Genomic DNA, 24241 nt, shown 5'->3' with positions numbered 1-24241 from the left:
ATGAGACTTCAAATGATACAGTGTGATTAGTGATAAAGTAAAAAAAACTTAATTTTATACATGAGATGAAATTACAAAGTAAGTAGTTGTTTCAGCCAGCAATGGGGCTCAAATCCTCTCAGTACATCCCCTGCCCTCTTCCATAGCCCCACCTCCTCTGACCTTCTCTTCTGCAGGCCAATATATTCTGATTACATTGGGCCCACCTAGACAACCCAAGACAAAGCTTTTAAGGTCATCTGATGAGCAAACTTAGTTGAATCTCCAACTTTGATTCCATTTTGCAATGCAGCATAACATAGTCACAGGTTGGAGGGGGTAAGGGGAGAGAATAAGGAAGTAGGTGTCTCTGAGAGGCTGGTTATTCTGTCTACAAGTTATATTTTTATTTAAGTTTTGAAACACTTTTTTCTCTCACTATGTTTCTTTTCAGCTCACCTAAAGCCACATCTTGAAGTTAAATTCACATTCAAAATTGAGGTAAAATGTGATGCCAAATTTCATTACTGTTCTGCCAGTGGGATTTTACACATTTACTACGCCAATATGGAAATTAAGTTGAATAATTTCCTCTTCCAGCTCACACCCAAATATAAAATGAAACTAAGTAGGTAGATATTTGTAAAAAGATATTGATACTCTGGCATAGTATATGGTCTGTTGATATTATTATTCCTTCATTATCATCAAATTCTGATACACATCTTTGAACTAATTGCAGCTACTGCCTAATTCTATATCAAGCAAAGGAATGATTTATAATATACATATTGTGGAAAAATTTCACTATGAAGAATGAAAGAAATGGGATACACACACACACACACAAATAAAATGCATGTTGCTCCATACGTCTCTCTCTATATATGCTGTTCTCAGACAAGTGAAGTTCTTTTTTTTTTTAAAGATTTTTATTATTTATTTATTTGACAGAGAGAGAGCACAAGCAGGCAGAGAGGCAGGCAGAGAGAGAGGAGGAAGCAGGCTCCCTGCTGAGCAGAGAGCCCGATGTGGGGGTCGATCCCAGGACCCTGAGATCATGACCTGAGCCAAAGGCAGTGGCTTAACCCACTTAGCCACCCAGATGCCCCCCGACAAGTGTAGTTCTTATAGTCCTAGTAAGTCCAGTTAGAAAGTAACTGCCACATTATTATTTGAGACTGTCTCAGGTAACTATTGGTCTATTTCCTACATTTACAATAAATGAAAACTGGAGAAAGTATCAAAAATATTTTTTTGTTGTTGAACTTGCAATAATACAACCCAAACAGTACTGCATTGAATTTTTCAGACCATCACAACCTGGAAGGTAGTTCTGTATTTTTAAAGGTGGGAAAGTACCAGCTTATGTAAGCATTTCGTCTTACTTACAACATTCTGAGGCACAGGTAAGTTGATTTCTATATCCGAAGAAGTGTTGCTAACAGACCTGGGACTGAAACTTAGTCAAGAACACTTAAGGTCACAGGAAATGTGCTAGATCTTTGACCAAAGTCAAAGGTCAGATCTTTGACCTGACAGTGTTTTAGCAAAAGGAGGTACTCTTTGTAGAAATGGCCGATATAATTCTTCCTTAAATGAGAACAACTCATCCATCCATTTTCCTATCCATCTCTCATTTCCTCTTCCCCTCCCTCCCTCTTCTTTACATAGCTTAATAGCATCTACCAAAATTAGTTGAACTTTTATTTGACAACATATGTACTCCAAACTTCCATTAAGATGATAATGTGCAATTTAAAAAATTCTTTTGAAAAAAAATCAAAGTAGCTCACCCTTTCTTCAACCTTCAATATTGCTTTTTTTTTAATGTCAAAAATTACCTTATTTTAACAGAGAAACTACTTTCCAGTTAGCATCCCCAACTGTCAAAGTAAATAATGCTTTAGGAAGTTCCCAACAGCTTTAAAAATTACATTCTTGGAGTGCCTTTAATTTTTACTGACTTTCACACTCGTCCAATAGATATTAACTGAGCACTTAATACATAAGTAATGAAAATCTAAGATTTTAAAAGATAATCATTAGAATAGCACTTAAGAACCCATCTCATTTGATAGTTACAATCAAATATTTTTGATCTAAAACCTTTTTTCGTAGCCTATGATTTTTCAGAATACAAATTGCATCTCTTAATTACTAAAGGGACTTATGTCTAGTAATTACCCCGAGTTTCTACATAAAAAAAACCTATCAATTTGCATAATCCTAAATTTAAAATGTCTGATAACTCCTATTTCTTTATTAGCAATTTTAAATCCCCATTTTTATGCATTTGTCCCTCATTTACAATTTTATCATCTCTCAAATAAAAATCTCAGTTTGAAGTTGACTTAGAATTCCAATTTGACAATGACTTTTTTCCTGTGAACTTCTTCGTCTGAATTTCACACAGGAGAAAATAATTGCAAAGATAAGAACTCAATTTAAATATATGCTTTTTGGTAAAAAGTTAACGTTTCTAGAGCTTGTACTTAAGTGTTGTTCATGCTTTACTAAGTTATGAACAGAAGATACAAATAAAGGTATATATTTCCATGGCAACATATGTCCCAGGTTCTATTATTTACAATCTGGGTCAGTGTAGGCTGCTTGGGCTGCCATAACAAAATACCACAGACTGGGTGGCTTCAACAACAGGAATTAATTTTTTCACAGTTCTGGAGGCTAAAATCCAAAACCAAGTCATGATCAGTTTTCCGTGAGAGCGCTCTGCCTGCCTTAGAGAAGCTACCTTCTCACTATTTCCTCACATGGCCTCTCCTTGGTATGTGTACACAGGAAAAAAGAGAAAGAGACTGAGCTTTCTGGTATACCTTTTTATAAAGACACTAATCCTCTAAAATCAGGGCCTTACCCTTATACCCTCAGTTAATTTTGATTACTTCCTTAGGGCCCCATCTCCTAATACAGCCACACTGGGGGCTTATGGCTTTAGCATATGAACTGGGGAGGACAGAACATTCAGGCCACAATAGTCAGCTTAAATAGTCATATGTAATGGTAATTCATCTTTAAGTGTAATCTGGAAGTATATGTTAGGAGTGCTTTCCTGGCCAGGAAATGCAGGGATACAATCAGGTACCATAAGCCTTTAGGAATTATGCCTCTCCAGAATTCTCTTAAAACAGCCCTCTTAAGCCAGTTGTAAGCATAGTTTGTTAATGAATGATATCCCTATACCAAGTCTCCTTCAGAAATATACACTTTTCAAGCATGTCTCGGTGATGGTCATTACTTTCCGGATGTGATCCACGACAAACACAAGACGTGAAAAAGAAGGTGACACTGTTTTTTATGTGGAGAGTTTCCAAGTCTGCCAAATTTGCTCCAGCTGTATTGGCCTGAGTCACCAGATTCCAGAGCCATTTGTGGTAACATTAGCTAGGTTTAAAGTTAGCTGTGATACATAGAAATTCTCATCCCAAACAGATAAGTGCTATTTCCTGGGACCAGCAAGGGAATAAAATAGGCACAGGACAGAGGTCTGAGGCTCTGGTGTTGCCTAGTCAAAGAGGCTCAGCTGTTGCCAACAGTTGTGAAGGTGAGGATTGAAGTAGGTAAGGGATCAACTTCAGATAGCAGCTAATATAAACAGAGGTCTTCGGAAGTTTTCTACAGACCTGACCAAGGCCTTTCTTTTGTGAGGTTATACAATATTAGTGCTATGTTATGTACAAAGCCCTGCCACTCTGTTTGGGATCAAGGTCCCAAGGAATTCCTACTGCACTGTGTGGCTGTTGCACTTGAGTCAGATTCCAGCTTTACGTTCAGAACAGAAAGTGTCCCAGCTTAATGGGCCCATACACTTCAGCCATGAATTCCATTGTACAGGTGCAGTAAAAAATGGCACACAGAGAGGAAAACTTGCCCGAAATAATGTATTCATTTTCCCAGAAATCTTACCAGAGTTGCACTGTGATCTGTTTTGTTAGCCAAGCACGAAAACATGAAGAAAATCTATATTGCCCCCACTGGGAATCTCAAGCATAATGTACTCTCATGTAACTGCCAGAGCAAGAAAAAGAGGACTGAGATCCTAAGTCATTGGTTGATATTTCCGTGAGCAGTCTTCCTGCCATTATGAAATTTAAGGGAATTTGGTGCTTAGTTTCTGAGACTGCGGGAGTTAGTCAGTTGCAGTTGAACTCATTACCACGGGGAGGCGCTGTTGAGCTGTGGGCCCTCCCTAGAATCAAAGGCTGGACAGCAGGTCCCAGCAGAAGGTCTTTAGTCATTGGCCCACATAGACCTAATCACTTAGCAAATAATGGGCATAAAATGCTAAGCATTATTCTAGGCACCAGAGGTATGTCTGAACAAAATGTATCAGAATTTCTGCTCTCAAGAACCTTTCATTTATAAGAAAAAAATTTTAAACCTAGAAACTTGGTTTTAAGGGAAAAAAATCACATTCAAATTGAAAGTAAGCAGTTCAGGTCATGATCCTAGGGTCCCGGGATCGGGTTCCTGGGATTGGGTCCCGCATCTGGCTTCTTTTTCAGTGGGGAACCTGCTTCTTCCTCTACCTGCTTCTCCCTCTGCCTACAGCTCCTCCTGATTGTGTGTGCTTGCTCTCTTTCTGACAAATAGAATCGTAAACAAACAAACAAACAAACAAAAACAGGGTTTGGAAGTGGGCTAAATTACCAAGAACACTGAGTTTGACTTGGGAAATGTATGAACTCTTAGAGGCATGAAGTATTAGGGATGGACCAACGGGTAAGGACATGATAAAAAACTGACTATGCACACAAAGGAGACACACAAAATGGGATTGGTGAGATCAGGAGGCAGAACTAGGAAAGAGCCTAAGAGAACATACAAGAAAATCATGTTTTATTTAATAGCTATGACTTTACCATGAGCAGAGAGGATGTTAATAAGAGCACTTATCTCATTTACACAAGCACAGTATTTATGATTAAATTTTATGTTAATATTGAGGAACTATAGAAAAAAAACCTGGATTAAGATCCCATACTTTGAAATGTTCCCAGAACAAGTTCTAGCTTTAGCTGCTCACCTTTATTTATTCTTCCATTTTAATTGGACAGCTATCTAGAAAGAAGGCTCTGCACTTTCTTTGTCATGGGATTTATAACAGGTTCCTTTAATTGTCAGTCTCCCTTACTAAACTGTAAGTTCTGAAAGAAAAACTACTTTGATGCCATTATCCTTATATTCATTGCTGGCACCTATCAGTGTGCCTCATTTCATATTATGCAGGGCCACCTTATATAGTTGTGCAGGCTGTGCACTGCACAACTCCAGGGGCATGACACTTATAAATATGATGTGAATGGTACCCCTAAAGTCACACAGTCCACAACCTCACAAACATTTATGGGTGCCCTGGACCTCATCAGTGTTTATTAAATTAATGAAAATATTTGCACCACTTATGATTTGTTGTCAGATGTCAAATAAATATGCTAACTTGTGACATACATAAGTGTACATGGCAAGGACAATGGCATTGTATAATAAATGAAATGGATTTCTATTTTAATCTTCGACTAAAAAGAGATGGCTTTGAAAATTTGTGTTGATTACTTAATGAAGTGACAGAACAAGAACACTCATTTTTTAAAAAACAGCCTTCTAGCGTGAGAATAAGTAGATTCCAGTTTCTTATGAAATGGATGATTTTTAAAAGTGGAACTTTTAATATAGTTAAATTAGCAAACTAGAAGATTCACTTACTTGGGTGAACAGCAAGCCTGGGGAAAATATTTTATTTTAATAGAATTTGGTCTCCCCTAAAACATCCCCACAAAGTAATCTTAATAGCTATATATGCTTTGACAATACAGCCACCATTTTTTCCACATCACACAGCCTATAAAGGTAATGTAAAATACTTTTTTCCCTAATTAGCTTCAAGTTTCCTTTAACAGATACAAATTAGCAGGCAAGCCAAAGTGAGGAATGTCCACATGTAATCTTACAAATAATAAATGGAGGTGAAGTGACTGAAAGTGTCATCATTTCCATCTGTGCAAGAAATTTTGCAGTTTTGGTGTCTTTCTTAATTTTGTTGCTTATGATTTCTTGCTTCTTTGAGTTCTTGCTCATGTACATTGTTAACATAGATGTATGTGTGTGTCTTTAAGAACAGTAGGCAGAAGTAGTCTACTAATTTGTATCTAATCATGCTGTCTATGAATGTTTCTATCATCCCAAATGAACATTCATGATCTTTTCCAAATTGTCACTATAAAATGTAATATAAACCATTGCAATCAGAATAAATTGAACTGAAGTTATTTTATCCACAAACACAATGCCTGTTAGAACAAGCTGACATGGGGAGCTTTTGAATATGGTGTCCTCCACTGGTCTCTAATGTGTCATTGATGAGCCATCTAAATATGGTTAACCACTTACAAGGCCTCAATATTTTGAATGAAGCATTTTCTTTAGTAAATAAATAACGAATGTAGCTTTGCTATCATGATTCTACAATTCCATCTAAAGTAGATACTTTTTCAAGAAAAGAAAAATAAATTCAATTACTAGAGCAACAAAAATAATTGGTGGTAAAAAACAAACAAACAAACAAAAAAACTGGAACTCAAAACAAGGACCATTTGGGGCACTGGTTAAACGTTCAGATTTCTGCAGTCAAAGCCGGAATACAATCTCAGGTAGATGGAGCTGCAACAGACATGTGATTATTAGACAAGCTCCCAGGATAGACCTGCATATGCTACATCTTGAGAATAAGTAACTTACAGAATAGTTTTCAAGTTTGTTTAATAGTTTTATTTAGTTCATGTGGCCTGAGAAGTTTGGACATCTGCTTTCTAAACATGGAAATATTAAAGAGGCCATGGGTATCTAAAATGAGACTTCTGTTTAGCTCTCTTTATGTTATATTTAGATATGTTTGCTAAAATGTCTAAATTCAATTCCCAAAGGAAAAGTCATAGTTTCAAGAACCTGAGGTTTCACTCTGCTTTGCAAGCTAACAAGTTATCCGTCGGTTTCATGGATACTGGTAGGTAAGTGACTACTGGCTCAGAGATCTTGGGTGGGGGCAAGGTGGGCTCTCCTGGATGGTCAGGAGGGCCTGTTCTAATCACGTGAATCTTTGAGAAACTTTCGTGGCTGGGGTCAGAGGAAGAGATGTGAGGATGAAATCAGGGCCAGAGAGATGCTACCTTGCTGGCTCTCAAGATGGAGGAAGGGAGCCATGAGCCAAGGAATAAAGTGTCAGCCCTTAGAATCTGGAAAAGGCAAAGAAATGAATTCTTCCCTGGAACATCCAGAAGGAAGGTCCAGAAGGAACACAGCCATGCCAACACCTTGATTTTAGCCCAGTAAGAGCTGTGTTGGTCTGTTGTAAGCCACTAACTCTGAGGTAATTTTTTTTTAAAGATTTTATTTATTTATCAGAGTGAGAGAGAGGGAGAGAGCGAGCACAGGCAGACAGAATGGCAGGCAGAGGCAGAGGGAGAAGCAGGCTCCCTGCTGAGCAAGGAGCCCGATGTGGGACTCGATCCCAGGACGCTGAGATCATGACCTGAGCCGAAGGCAGCTGCTTAACCAACTGAGCCACCCAGGCGTCCCTGAGGTAATTTTTTAATAGCAACAATAAAAAATTAATACAAGCAGTAGCCAGAGCATCAGCATTTTTGTGCTAGTTCTCCCAAGCCCCAGTTCTCACAGGGTAATTCAGAGAAAGCCAGGTGACAGTCGCACACACAATGACTCTCTTATAGGAGAAGAATCCTGAGTTTAGGGAACCTGAATCTTTTGTAATGAGAAATAAGAAGGCCTGAGTTTCACTCCAGAGGGAGACACGATCTCTGTCTCCCAAGGCTGTTTGCTCTACAAATATCCTTGAAAAGATTCTCTGAAGCAAAGGGCAGTTGGTTATTTCACTGGCAAGGTTAGCAGAAACACAACAGATGAATACACAATTGTTCTTCAACACAAGATGCCATCCAAATTCATTACTCAAGTGTTCCTGAAATACAGAGTTTTCATAATTCAAACTGAGTGACTATAGTTTTTAGCATAACAATAGGTGATGAAATTGATACAGCTGTATAAGCAATGTCTGCTAATGAGAATAAAAAAAATGAAATCCATTATTATAAAACCAAAATTAACATCAGCATATGCTGGGGTGGTTTTATTTATGATACTAAACATACACGAATATACAAAGATGCCATCACTATTGAAATTGCTACAGGTAAAGAAATCTCATTATTGCTAGTCTGGAACTTTTTGTACTATAAACTGCTTTCCACTTGAAACAATTGTTTTTATTATGGAATTTTTTAATACTGTGAAGTTTTTTAGTACTCTCCCTCATATTATAGCAAAATAGGCTGTGCCTTTTTAGATAAGATTTATTTTTCTATAAAACTTAGAAATAGATTTTTATTGGTATCTTGTTTAAATTGGCCCAAGTTGCAAAAGGATGAGTATAAATTGCATTTTCCAGTAAAAACAGCTGAAAATACCAGCGTGTGATAAACTTTCTTGTCCTTCTTGAGTTGATAGGCTAAATTAAAGCCTAGTTACTCATTTAAAAGAAGTACTTTACATCCTCTAGCTATTATTAAATGAAATAGTATCTATAAATGGAGATATATTTCAACAGCAGTAGAAAATATACTGGGTCATGCGGTTTGCCTCATAAACATTACAGTCACCATGGTTACTATTATAATCCCTAAATCACAGGGCCCTCTATTCTGCTCAGGTTTGCCAGTGTTTGTGAAATCTGTTCTGTGTGTCCTTCTATCAGAATATGCTCCTTTATCCAGGTCTGCTCCTGAGGATGTCCAGGAAGTTCCATTTCATCTCAGAACTTAGGGGACCATTCAAGCTTGCCATTTGGTCTCTCTGAAGACTAAAATAATACTCAAGAGAGCAGTTTAAGCACTGACCCTTAATCCCTTTAGAAGAGATGAAAGGGTTACGCTTCTGAATTCTACTTTAGATCCTGTTCCCTCATCCCCACTGTGCTGGCCCTTAAGTTGTTGCCTCTCAACCTCAAACCTACCCCTCTGTACTCTGCCTTGTGGAGCTCTGGCTAAGACTGTAGACCCCATTTCTGCAATTCCAGCTGCTCTGTGTTAGGCTTTACCAAGAAAGAGTTCCATCAGGAGATTGTAGGGCTCAACATGGGAGGGAGAAATGCGGTCAGAGGCGGAAGGAACTATTCTGTGGGAACCCACCTTCAAGCCTCTCTTTTTAAGCTCTTTCTTTTGCTCCCCAGTGGTCAGGATAGCAGCTACTTTTTGCAGCTACTACCACTCTGATACCTCAGGGTCCCTTTTTGGCTTTTTCAGTTCTCAGTAATTTAAAAATATTGATTCTTCATTTTAAGTGCTTTCTTTTAAAACAACTGGTGGGCTTTGGCACTCTGGCTCTTGACTGATTGAACCCCCAGTGTTCAGGTTAAACATCTCAGAGTTAACTCTGGACATGAACACAGACTATCTTGGGGGAAATGAATTCCAGAGCACAGAGTCCTCAAAGAGCCAACGGATGGTCTGATATTTGATACAAGGAGTTGCATATTCAGTAAACATGAATGGAATACCAAGGGTTTCTCAGGCACCTTGCTTAATGAGAGGTGAAATCTGTTCTCAGGTGATGTAAATCCAGAATAATGATGGAGCCAACACCAGAAAGGTTACAAAGTACAGTAATGTTAAGTTGAAAAGCAAAAGAAGTCCTAATTGCAGTACAGGACACACATAAGGTAACAAAGGAGACTGCTTGATGACTTCCTGGCCAGAGAAGACTTCTCTGGCCAGGAAGTCATCGAGCAAAAGAGAAGTAGAAGCAAATTTAGGAAGAAAGAACCATGCATGCTTAAACCAAGAGGTTTGCAAAAGTAGGACCAATGAAAGAACTGAAAATCATTCCACATAGGTTATGAGAAATAAGGCCTTACTAAAGATGAGGATGTAAATGTGGATAGGGACCATATTACGAAGAGACTTTTCTGTCTTGCTTGGAAGTTCGGCCTCCAATGGACAAAAGAGGAGGGCCATTGAAAGCATTCAAGATAACTACAACTCTGACATACTTGGGTTTTTCCAATGCAGCTTTTTAATGAACTATAACATATCAATAGAGAAGTGTACACATAATAGATATAAAGCTCAGAGTTTTAGAAAACAAACATACCAGTGTAAACAACACCCAGCTAGAGAAATCAAGTGTTACCAGTATATCTGAAGGATCTCTCCTATATCTGCCTACTCATGGTCCCCACCAAAAGGAACTGTTGTCTTAACCTAAAACCATGGGTTAAATCAGTGTTTTTTAATTTTATAGAAATTGAATGGAACAGTATGAAGCTCCTTGTTTCTGGCCTCTTTGGATCAACATTACTTGTGCGATTCACTCATGTTTTGTATAGATTTGTTCATTCTTACTGCTATGTAGCTTTCCACTGTACAAATAGTTTACAGACTATTTACATTCCATTGTTGATGGACATTCAAGGCTTTTTCCCATTTTTAGTTATTAAGATATGTTGCCATGTAAACTTCCATTCAAGTATACGTTACTACTGTGTATCTACTAAACAATTAGTATTGTTGTTTTATACGTATGTTCACCTTAACAGGATATTGCCAAAAGAGTTGTCCTAATTCACATTTCCACCAACATTTTGAGAGCTCTATTCCACATACTTGCCAACATTCTTCCTGTCACTTTATTTTTTCTTTTTGCATTTTAGTCTTGTGACAGGTATTTAGTTCTCTCTCATGGTAGTTTTAGTATGTGTTTCCCAAATGTATAATAAGATTGGACATATTTTCATATTTTATTAGCTATTTAATTTGGTATCCTCCTTTATTAAATGACTAGTAAAGAGTTCTTTTTTCAGGATGTCTGGGTGGCTCAGTCAGTTAAGGATCTGCCTTTGGCTTAGGTCATGATTGCAGGTCCTGGGATCGACTCCTGCATGGGGCTCCCTGCTCAGCAGAGAGTCTGCTTCTCCCTCTACCTCTGCCTGCTGCTCCCACTGCTTGTGCTCTCTTGTTCTCTTTCTTTCTGGAAAATAAATCAAATCTTTTTTTAAAAAGAGTTTTTCCTTTTTTGTATTTTTTTAATTTTATTATGTTATGGTAGTCAACATACAATACATCATAGATTTTGATGTAGTGTTCCATGATTGTTTGTGCATAACACCCAGTGCTCTAAGCAATATGAGCCCTCCTTAATACCCATCACCAGGCTAACCCATCCTCCTACCCTCTCCCCTCTAAAACCCTCAGTTTGTTTCTCAGAGTCCACAGTCTCTCCTGATTCATCTCACCCACTGATTCCCCTCCCTTCATTTTTCCCTTCCTTCTCCTAATGTCCTTCATGCTATTCCTTATGTTCCCCATATAAGTAAAACCATATGATAATTGTCTTTCTCTGACTGACTTATTTCATTTAGCATAATCCCCTCCAGTTCCATCCATGTCAAAGCAAATGGTGGATATTCATTCATTCTTTCTGATAGATGAGTAATATTCCATTGTCTATATGGACAACTATTTCTTTATCCATTCCTCTGTTGAAGGGCATCTTGTTTCCTTCCATATTTTGGCTATTGTGGACATTGCTGCTATGAACATTGGGGTGCATGTGCCCCTTCATTTCACCACCTCTGTATCTTTGGGGTAAATACCCAGTAGTGCAATTGCTGGGTCATAAAGTAGCTCTATTTTTAACACTTTGGGGAACCTCCACACTGTTTTCCAAAGTGGCTGTACCAACTTGCATTCCCACCAACAGTGTAAGAGGGTACCCCTTTCTCCACATCCTCTCCAACATTTGTTGTTTCCTGCCTTGTCAATTTTGCCACTCTAACTGGTGTAAGATGGTATCTCAATGATCTCAATGTGGTTTTTTGTATTTTTTTTGTTTTTTTTTCCTCCCAATTTATTTATTTTCAGAAAAACAGTATTCATTATTTTTTCACCACACCCAGTGCTCCATGCAAGCTGTGCCCTCTATAATACCCACCACCTGGTACCCCAACCTCCCACCCCCCCGCCACTTCAAACCCCTCAGACTGTTTTTCAGAGTCCATAGTCTCTCATGGTTCACCTCCCCTTCCAATTTACCCAAATTCCCTACTACTCTCTAACGCCCCTTGTCCTCCATGCTATTGGTTATGCTCCACAAATGAGTGAAACCATATGATAATTGACTCTCTCTGCTTGACTGATTTCACTCAGCATAATCTCTTCCAGTCCCGTCCATGTTGCTACAAAAGTTGGATATTCGTCCTTTCTGATGGAGGCATAATACTCCATAGTGTATATGGACCACATCTTCCTTATCCATTCATCCGTTGAAGGGCATCTTGGTTCCTTCCATAGTTTGGCGACTGTGGCCATTGCTGCTATAAACATTGGGGTACAGATGGCCCTTCTTTTCACGACATCTGTATCTTTGGGGTAAATACCCAGGAGTGCAATTGCAGGGTCGTAGGGAAGCTCTATTTTTAATTTCTTGAGGAATCTCCACACTGTTCTCCAAAGAGGCTGCACCAACTTGCATTCCCACCAACAGTGGAAGAGGGTTCCCCTTTCTCCACATCCTCTCCAACACATGTTGTTTCCTGTCTTGTTAATTTTGGCCATTCTAACTGGTGTAAGGTGATATCTCAATGTGGTTTTGATTTGAATTTCCCTGATGGCTAATGATGATGAGCATTTTTTCATGTGTCTGTTAGCCATTTGTATATCTTCTTTGGAGAAGTGTCTGTTCATATCTTCTGCCCATTTTTGACTTGATTATTTGTCTTTTGGGTACTGAGTTTGAGAAGCTCTTCATAAATCTTGGATACCAGTCCTTTATCTGTACTGTCATTTGCACATATGTTCTTCCATTCCGTGGGTTGCCTCTTTGATTCATTGACTATTTCCTTTGCTGTGCAGAAGTTTTCTATCTTGATGAAGTTCCAAAAGTTAATTTTTGTTTTTGTTTCCCTTACCTTTGGAAAAGTGTCTTGAAAGAAGTTGCTGTGGCCAGTGTTGAAGAGGTTACTGCCTATGTTCCCCTCTAGGATTTTAATGGAATCCTGTCTCACATTGAGGTCTTTCATCCATTTTGAGTTTATCTTGGTGTATGGTGTAAGAGCATGGTCGAGTTTCATTCTTCCGTATATAGCTGTCTAATTTTCCTGCTTTGCCAAAGATTAGTTGACCATAGAGTTGAGGGTCCATATCTGGGCTCTCTATTCTGTTACATTGGTCTATGTATCTGTTTTTGGTCTATGTATCTGTACCAGTACCATGCTGTCTTGGTGATCACAGCTTTGTAATATAGCTTGAAATCAGCCAACATGGTACCTCCAGCTTTGTTCTTCTTTTTAAACATTTCCTTGGCAATTTGGGGTCTCTTCTGCTTCCATACAAATTTTAGGATTGTTTGTTTTAGCTCATTGAAAAATACTGTTGTTATTTTGATCAGGGTGGTGTTGAAAGTATAGATTGCTCTGGGCAACATAGACATTTTAACAATGTTTATTCTTCTAATTCATGAGCATGGAATGGTTTTTTTCCCATCTTTTTGTATCTTCTTCAATTCCTTCATGAGTGTTCTGTAGTTCCTCAAGTACAGATCCTTTACCTCTTTGGTTAGGTTTCTTCCTAGGTATCTTATGGTTTTAGGTGCTATAGTAAATAGAATTGATTCCCTAATTTCTCTTTCTACAGTTACATTATTAGTGTATTGCTTTTAAGTCCTGGATTGAAGTGCAGTACTTAACCTCTAAATATTTGTTGATTTTCTAGTTACCTTATTGATAATGATTTCTAATTTAATTGCATTGGAATCATAAAATATAACTTGTATTTTAGTCCTTTGAAATTTACTGAAACTTATTATATGGCCCAGAACATGTGTAAGTGCATGTTCTATGTACACTTTTAAAAAATGTGTGTTCTACAGTTGTTGGCTATAATGTACAAAAATATTAATTGGGAAGTTTGTTGGTAATGTTTGTCAGGTTGGGTTATCCAAAAGCAGATATTGACAAGTTGTCAGTGTAAGATATTTACTACATAGCAACACCTGTGAATAGGGTGGGGGTAGGTTAAGATTAAGCAAAGAGAAAAATTAAATTGTATTGTAGTCCCAGCAAAGCCTCAGACAATACCATACCACTGCCTGCAATGTACGCAGTCCATCAGGATTATCCCCTAGTGGACTGAAAGGCTTTGATCAGGCATGAAATGTAGAACCCTACCATAATCAATACTTGGATGTGCGTTGCGCAGGTTAACAAGTATGCTCTTGTGGCTCTCTGCAGCTGAGGCAAAATGTGAGGGAAAAAAATAAGTGAGGGAACAAATTCTTCCTAGAAGAGATTATTGGTTGTGAATCTTTGTGACCACCAGTATTCTTTAAATCTGCATTCATACTGAATTTTTTCTGCTACTAAAGCTGGTTTCATATGTTTTGAAGCTTTATTGTCAGATATATACTTATTGTTGAATCAACTCTTATATGATTATAAATTAAACTTTTTTTTATCTCTGATAATGGTTCTTGTTTGGGGATCTACTTCATTAAAATAAACACCACGTCTGTCTTATACTTAATAAGTGTATGGTATTAACTTTTTACAATTCTTTAATTTTAACAGTTTCTGTCTTCAAATTTAAAATGTTTGTTTGAAAACACCATGTAGTTTGGTCTTGCTACCGTAAAGAAGGATTACCCTAATCCAATCAGAGACTGAATGTAATAAAAAACAGGTTGCAATTTTCATGAAGTTCCATTTTTCTCTGTTTTACATTCACTTTTGGGAGTGTAACCTGCCATAGATCCTGAATTAGAGGCTAATGGATTTACTAAGGAGTACCCTTTACTCAGTTCTGAATTCCAATTCCAATTCTAAGTCTGTCCTCTCAACACTATGAAATGGATATGAACGCTGATCTGCTTTTCCTCAGTGAGACAAAGTACTTTTAAAGCTGAGCATACCAATATATCCTATCCCATATGATGTTATTGCAATTTAATGCTGACAATAAGAGGTAAAATCCATGTTTTTTTGAATATGGGTGAGTCTGCTTCTATGGCAGAAGTGATGTCACTTCTGTAACTAAGTCATAAAAGGCAACATGACTTCCTTCTATATGGTCCTTTGGGAATATTCTTCCTTGGAACCTAGCCACCATGCTATGCAGAAGCCAAAAGTCACCTAGAAAGACCATAAGAAAGTATTTGGGTCACAGCTTCCAAAGGGATCCCAGACAATAGCCAGTATCAACTGCCAGAAACCTAAGTGGTGAAAAATTGAGCTTTTGTATTATTTCGGCCTCCAGTAGCAAGCAGGCCCAGCTGACAATGAGTAGGGCAGAGACAATCTATCCCTTCCAAGCTTTGCCTAAATAGCAGAATCATGAACCAATTAAACATTGCTGTTGTTTTAAGCCATTTAGTTTGGGGGTGGTTTGTTACTCAGAAAGAAATCATCTAAACATGTGGCTTTCTCTTTAATGCTTTTAGCTGCTGGTAAGATATGAACAGCTACCTGGAGAATACTGTCAATTGCTGCAGGTCACTAGTCTGCTTCCATTTTCACCAGGATCTCAGCCCCATAAGTCCTGGTTCCAAAATCCAATCTTTGTTTCTCAAGCCCCACGAGACTGCCAAACTTTCTGTTGGTTTTTCTTCTTCTTTTTCCAAGGGGTGGGAGGGTGAGGTTGTATCCTGTACATCAGGATCTTTATTTTTGTTTATTTTTTCCCACATTTACTAAGGCATAATGGAGAAATAAAGTTGCATACATTTTTCTCTCCTTTCTCATTATATCCTTCAGACAGAATTCTCAGTCTTTTGCCCAGTGTCAAGAAGTGACAGATGCCAGAAGAGGGAAAGGAACTTGTAAAATGTTGGCTTGCCTGTCTCTACTTCACTTTGCACAGGGATCATAACTATTTAAATGGATATTTCTAAGTTATTTTTCTTGGTTTTGTTTTTCTGGTTGTTCTCAATGGCAACATTGGCCTGCCACAATTACTTCATCAGGAAAAAAAGTGGAAGCTCATACTGCATTTTTCAAGATCTTCCTGGTATTAATATAGAGAACGGATCTGAGGGAGACCAACCTGGAGTAATAGTCAACAACCTGGGTGAGAAATGATGATGGACAGAGCTATAGTAAAAGTAGCAGGGCTAGAAAAATTTGTCACTAGTATTTGATGAATAATTAGAGCAGGTACTTCGCAGTGTTTGGTATGGATATAAGGGAAAAGAAAGTATTGGGAGCTTCATAGGATTCTTGCATGTATACTGGAGTAAAGGGTAAGATCTTTCACTGAGAAAAGGAATGTTCTTCACCAAGGAGAGATACACAGAGTTACTATGTTAAATGTGGAAATTGATAGGTTTGATCTGTCATTAGAATATCTAGGTGGAAATGACAAAATGCAAATGGATTAAGAATTCAGAAAAGAAATCTTGCCTAGAGATAAAAAGATAATTGGGAGACAAAAGTGTATTAGTATTATTTTAACACAAAGTGAATTAAAACTACCCAAGAATAACACACAGTGAGAAGTAAAAAGATGAGTCTCAGACAGAACCAACTTGCTTCAGCATTCCTTGGAAGGAAACAAAATGGAATAGAACCATGAGCATCAATTTCATAGTTTTACTTCTTTTATTTTCTCATATTGCTGTGTGTCTCCAATATAGATTTAGATGAATGTTTCCCAAACTGTAGAACACACTTTTTTTAAATGAAAAGAGGGAAAAAATCTGAAAAGTGCTATGAGTCAAAGACAAAGGGAATAGTTTCCTGTGGTTCTCAATTTTAAACAACATAAAATTTCTGAAATAAGTTGGATAAACCATTACATGCTCATATTATAAACCATGCTTATGATCTTGATTGACAGGAAAAATCAAACACTCCAGAAAACACACAACCATAAATTCACTGGATTCATTTCAACAAAAGGAGAGCTTTAATAGAAATTTCATGAAATATAGATAAAGTGGGACAAATATAGGGAGGTTGTGTAATATTATCAGAAAAGTTTATCACTTACAACTAAAATTAAAACTTCTTGAGAAATAACAATATAGAATGCATTCTTCACTGTAACTCACAAACACAACCAGATGCTTTTAATTGTCTGATGACAAATACATTAAATTCTATTTTAATTCTGTTCAGAGTGGAACATAATAATTCAATGTGTCATAAAGACAAAAGAAACTACCATTTCTAAAAAAGATAAAATAAGGTAATCAAATTAGTGTACAATAAATAACATAACATGAAAATACACACAGTCTACTATGGACATCTTTGTTTCTTTTTTTTTTCTTTTTTTAAAGATTTTATTTATTTATTTGACAGACAGAGATTACAAGAAGGCAGAGAGGCAGGAACAGAGAAAGGAAGGGAAGCAGGCTCCCTGCCACACAGAGAGCCCGATGTGGGGCTCTATTCCAGGACCCTGGGATCATGACCTGAGCTGAAGGCAGAGGCTTTAACTCACTGAGTCACCCAGGTGCCCCGACATCTTTGTTTTTTAACCTATCATTCATTCCTTCTCCTTTTGATGATGGAATATTCATTTTCCTTTACACAACCAGATATGCCCACTTAATTGTTTCTGGAATTTTTGAGCTTACATTAGTTCTAGAAACAAGCAAATGTCCTATGCTAGCTTATCAGTGTACCTCATTTTTCCTGCCATGGCTTTTGGTTCAAGAATGCTCAAGTAACCCAAAATGAAAATCAACTACATGGTTCTGCTGGAGCATTAAGTAAGAAATGTTTCCAGTGGGGCTTCAAAGTGGAAATATGTAAGCCTGGAGTTACTTGCATTCATCTTGTTAAGGCCTCCATACATCTCAATTACCTGGGACAACCCTAGCTTATATTTGGGGTCTCACTATACTTAGTATACAATTTATTGTTCAAACCAAGACAGCATTTTATTACTAACTTTACTCTCTCAAGAAAACCTGCCTAAGAATAAATTTCAAATGGAGAAAAAGGACACCTGAGAGAAGAAAAGCAATCACAGATTCTAGACATCGTTTGATCACCCTGAGTCAGGTGTACCCGCAACTAGGTCTACCTTGGATTTCTCTGTTATGTGTAAGTAAATAAGTAAATAAATAACTCATTTTGTAATTGGGTTTAAGTTGAGTTTCTACTACTTGCAGCTAAAACAGGAATGATTATGACTATATAATATGTTAAAGTTTTACTTAATGACAAGATCAAGCATACATTTATACAGAGATTTATACAAGGATGAGTCTGAATCTTCTCTATTCTTTCAAGAATGTAAAGACACTAAACATTCTTCTGCTATAGAAAAATCACTAAATCCAATAATAAATGCATGATTTATTTTCAGTGATCTTCAGGAATCATCTGGCTGAAATTCCATTCTGTATTTCATTATTAACAACCCATACTCATCTTTCAAGGCTTATAAAATAAACTTTGTGTCCTCAGGGATGCTTATTTGAACATCCAAGTGGGAGAACACAAATGCCTTTGTGTCTACATGCAGCAAACATCTATAACTTTCACCATAATACTGACTACGTATTTCTTAATCAGCTTTATTGAGGTTATAATTTTTGTATATTAAAATTCACCCATTAGGGGCACCTGGGTGGCTCAGTGGGTTAAGCCTCTGCCTTTGGCTCGGGTCATGATCTCAGGGTCCTGGGATTGAGCCCTGCATCGGGCTTTCTGCTTAGCGGGGACCCTGCTTCCCCGACCCCCACCTCACTCTGCCTGCTTCTCTGGCTACTTGTGATCTCTCTCTCTCTCTCTCTCTCTCTCTCTCTGTGTGTGTGTGTGTCAAATAAATAAACAGAATCTTTAAAATAAATTCACCCATTAAAAAAATTCACCCATGAAAAGTGTATATAGTTCTGACATGCATACATTTTTGACAATTGCATATGATCATGTAACTATCACCACAATAAATATATAAAATATCCATCTCTTCCACAGTTTTCTCTGATTCCTTTGCATTTGATCTCCTTCTTCCACCACAGCCACTGGCAATCATTGATCTTTCTGCTACTATAGCTTTTCTTTTTCTAGATTTTAAATAAGATGAATGAGAAAATATGTAGTCTTTTATGTCTGGATTCTTTCACTTAGCACGCTTTTGAGAGTTATCCTTGTTCCTTTAAAATCAGGAACAAGATGGATGTCAAGAATGTGCATTCTCATCGCTTTTATGTGACAGAGTATTGAAAGTTATAGCCCAAGAATTAGGCAAAATGAAATAAAAGACATCCAAGTTGGAAAGGAAGAAAGAAAACTGCCACTATACAGACGACATGAATTTATATATATAAAAGCCTAAGCACTCCACCAAAAACCTACTAGAAAAAAATGAATTCAGTAAAGTTGCAGAATACAAAGCTAATATACAAAAATATGTTTTTATATACTACAACAAACTTTAAGAGAATTTAAATGATGGATAGGAGGGCACATGATGTGATGAATACTGGGTGTTACAAGCAACTGATGAATTATTGAACTCTACATCTGAAACTAATGATGTACTATATGTTGGCTAATTGAACTGAAATTTAAAAAATAAAAAAGATTTTAAGAAAATAATCCCATTTATAGTTGCATCAAAAGGTATAAAATAACGAGGAATAAATTTAATGAAAGGAGGGCACATGCTGTGATGAGCACTGGGTGTTATAATTAACTAATGAATCATTGAACACCAAAGAAAAAAAGGTGAAGGACCCATATACTGAAAACTACAAAACATAGCTGAAGGAAAAATGAAAAAGGCACAAATAGAACAAGAAAGCCTAAAATTTGTATGGAACCATACAAGATCTCAAAGGGCCAAAACAATCTTGAGAAAAAAGAAAAAAGCCAGCAGTATCACACTGCCTGATAACAAACTATATTAGAATGCTATAGTAATCAAAACAGTATGGTTTTGGTATAAAACAGACACAAAGATCAATGGGACAGAATAGAGATCGCAGGAATAAACCTACACATAAACTGTCAATTAATCTATGAGAGAGGAGGTAAGAATACACGATGGGGAAAGAGAGCCTCTTCAATCATTGGCGTTGGGAAAACCAAACAGCTACATGCAAGGGAAAGAAAGTGGACCAGTATCTTATACCATACACAGAAATAAACTCAATATGAATTAAAAATTAAAGAACATAAGACTAGAAGCCATAAAACTCCTAGAAGAAAACATAGGTGATAAGATCCTTCACATCACCACTCTTGGTTGTATTTTGGACCTGACTCAAAAGCAATGGCAACAAAAGCAAAAATTAACAAGTGAGACTAAACACACTAAAAAGCTTCTGAACAGTGAAGGAAGCTGTCAACAAAATAAAAAGGCAATATACTGAATGGGAGAAAATATTTGCAAAGCCTATCTGCTAAGATATTAATATCCAAACTAAATAAAGAACACATACAACTCAATAGCAAACAAACAAAAGCAAAAGCAATCTGATTAAAAAATAAGCAGATCTGAATAGACATTTTTCCAAGGAAGACATCCACCTGGCTAACAGGCACAGAAAAAGATGCTCAACATCACTCATCATTAGAGACGTGCAAATCAAAACCGCAGTGAGTTACTACCTCACACTTGTCAGAATGACTAAAATCAACAACACAAGAAACAACAGGTGTTGGGAAAGATGCGAAAAAAAGTGAACACTCTTACACTCCTGGTTGGAATGCAAGTTATGCGGCCACTATGGAAAACAGTATGGAGGTTCCTCAAAAGGTTAAAAACAGTACTACATGATCCAGTAATTCCCCTCCTGAATATTTATCCAAAGAAAACAAAAACACTAGTTCAAAAAGATACATGCACTCCCATATTCATGGCGGCATTATTCAGAAGATTATTATGTTAAGTGAAATAAGTCAGACAGAGAAAGACAAATACCATATGATTTCACTTACATATGGAATCTAAAACACAAAACCAATGAACAAACAAAACGAAATAAAACAGATGCGGAGAAAAGACTGATGGTTGCTAGCAGACGGGGGCATTGGGGATGGGCAAAATGGGAGAAGGGGTCAAGAGTATGAACTCCAGTCATAAAATAAATAAGTCGAGGGGAGGTAATATACAGCATAGTGATTACAATCAACCTTATTGTATATGCGTATTATGTAACTTTATATGGTGACGGAACGACTTAGACCTACTGAAACCATCTCACAGTGTATATAAACACCCAACCATTATGTTGTACACCTGAAAATAATATAATCTTTCATGCCAATTATGTCTCATTAAAAGACCTCATAAATATCAACTGAAAAATCATCATGTAATTATAAGTTTAAGGGACTTTTAATGTTATGTACTCCATGCAAAAGAAAAATTAAAGAGAAAAAAGGAAAAAAATCCCAAACATATAATTTATAGTACATCTGTTGGTTGCAATTATATTTAATTACTTAAACTATGAATTTTGACTATAGTTATGACAAAGAAAAAAAGAGGTGCTAAGTTTCTGTGTTTGTATTGTGGTTGACATCATTTGTATTCCTTGTATTATCATTATAATTTTACCAAATAAATATATATTAGAAAAAAATGAAAAAAATTGTCCTAAGGGTTACAAGTGACTATTCTATGTAAGTTTTTAAAATTTATTGTCAACACACAATGTTACATTAGTTTCAGGTGTACAACATAATGATTCAACAAGCTTATATATTATACTGTGCTTACCACAAGCTAATCTGAAAGTGACTTTATTCTTAATCGAGTTCATTCCTTCTGATGGTGTTTTGGGTTTGCTTCTTTGCTTCAATATCATTTTATAAACTATAAGCTCTGTGGTCAAATATTCCTAACTATTCTTTGATAACTGCATTGACATGAGTCAACAGTACACATTTACTGATATAACAATTGGGCAGAGATGCATGCTAAGAATGAGAATATATGACAGAGGATCCCTTTAGATATTATGTTTATAAAACTGGTTGTAAAATAGGATATTTAGGCTTACATAAACTTAATTAAATCTGCATGTAGTTAATGTCTGCATATGTAAGGATATAAACTTATCTGGATCAGTTATAAAATACACAGTAAGTTCACAGAGGTCATTGCATTACAAGAATAAATCTTTCTGTTATCCTTAGTTCCCCAGAATAATCACCACCATGTTCATAAAGATTCCTGAACTTCCATATGCTATGCAAGTAAATCCAGCATCAGTTATCTCTGGGTGTTACTAACCAGTCCTGAGACCACACGTATAGCACATCCTGAAATAGGTTATCTCAGATTTTCCCAAGGTTTTAACAACATTAATATTTTCAACTCATCCTACTTTCATCTCTAGACTTCATGTTCTGAATGTTTTTCTTCCCAAGTAAAGTTCTTGATTATAATTCACATTCTAAATTTTCTTACAGCCAAATAAACAGCCTGAGTTTTAAGTAATCTGAGATAACCAGTCACCATGAAGTATGCAAAACTTTCAGGAAAGAAACAATGGACTGTCAGGTTCCACTTGGGTATTTGCAGCCTCGGCTTATGAAAATGTTGAGATTTGGCTTTTCAAATAACTAAGTGTAAGGCAACGGCCACCATTTTTGCTTTACATTCATCCATGAATGCAAGCACCCGAGATTAGAAACTCCTGCACCAGTTCTTATGGAGGATTGTTTAAGAAAAAAATGTTTCAATCATTAAGTTTCAAAATGTTCTTAGAGCACTGTCAGTGAGGTAGAAAGTCTGAGGGAATAAATGCTCAAGTATGTAAATCTGCATTATCAAAGAGCTTTGAATAATTAATTAGAGCAGAGCTGGATTACAATAAAAGGTTCTTCTTCATAATTCTATCTTTCTGTGTGCCATGATTCAGGCCAGAAGTCTGAATTGGAACACGTAAAGAAAAACTGTTGTATGAATGAATATAATTAATTCACGTAAGAAAAGCTACATATGATTTTAACTTCTAAGTGCAAAAAAATAGTAATACAAGGACTCATATAAAGTTGTGCTTATGTCAATAAAAACTTAAAGGACATATTTATATGCCACAGGATTAACAAAAAACATATTCCGCACCCCAGTGATTAATCTGATGTCATCAGGTTGGGAATGTGGAAAAGCAACGGTTGAACCTATTTAAGTCTAATTTGACAAGGGCGGAAGAAATGTTCTGCACAGTTAAGTATTTTGATTAGATGTGTTAGGAGGATAAAGTGTTGGAGAAATTGATTTTAGAAGCGATGTTTTTACTTAATTAGTGAAAAGCAGAGAGGCCACAAGAAAAGAGCTACACAAGATCAAGTCCTTGTCTATCTTGTCTGGAAGACCAAGAAGTGACGAGTATTAGAAATTGTGTAACTGAAAGAGGGAGAGCTTCTAGAAGAGTACCTGGAAAATATGGAAAAACTTAAGATGCTGACAAAGTTGCCTGGAAACAAGACTGAGGCCACAGTGTCAGTTACAATGTATATGAAGAAGAATGTATCTATTAACATGTTAAAAGTACTGCCTCAAATTACCTCAAGGCGGTTTTTTTCTTCCCTTGCATTATTCTTAGTATAATGTAGGTCTTGATATTTTTATATTTTGTCATTAGGCCTGGTATATATTTTAATGAATCCTATAACTTGTCTCTTCAGTCAAATGGACATTATACTAGACAAGCTAATTATGAGAGAACTAAAAGGCCTCCTCCTTGAGACTTATATTCATTAGTGATTTTTAAATAATTGAAAAGAATGTTTTCAATATTCATGACGTTTCTTTATAAAAACCTATATTTGCAAATCATGTTGCAAATGCCTCAAAAGGAATCGATAGACAAAGAGTGTAAATGACTTGGTCAAATTGAGCTCCTGGTTCTTTTTCAGATGTTATTAAATTAGTCTAAGGAAGGAACAAAAGTCAAATTCAATTTAATCAGCCAGTATTTCTTAAGTGTTTATTAGGTACCAGACACTGTACTCAGCACTAATAACTTCTACCGTTGAGGCAGTAATGAGTTGTGTTAAGGTAATATTCTGGAAAGATGTTACTGAAGTTTGCTCTTTCAGGCCTCAGATTAACAACTGCATTAGCAAAGTGGGGTCTGGAGGTCCAGATCTAACATCTAGACTATGCCTACCTCCACACCCAACTCAACTATACTGAACACCTATATGACGTACAAGACACTGCTGGCTCATACCATAGTTCACAGTATTAATTTTTACTATAAAAGT

The sequence above is a fragment of the Neovison vison genome, chromosome X (assembly GCF_020171115.1).
Source record: "Neovison vison isolate M4711 chromosome X, ASM_NN_V1, whole genome shotgun sequence".
Lineage (NCBI taxonomy): Eukaryota > Metazoa > Chordata > Mammalia > Carnivora > Mustelidae > Neogale > Neogale vison.
The sequence above is the reverse complement of the archived record's forward strand: the minus strand, read 5'-3'. Positions refer to the sequence as shown.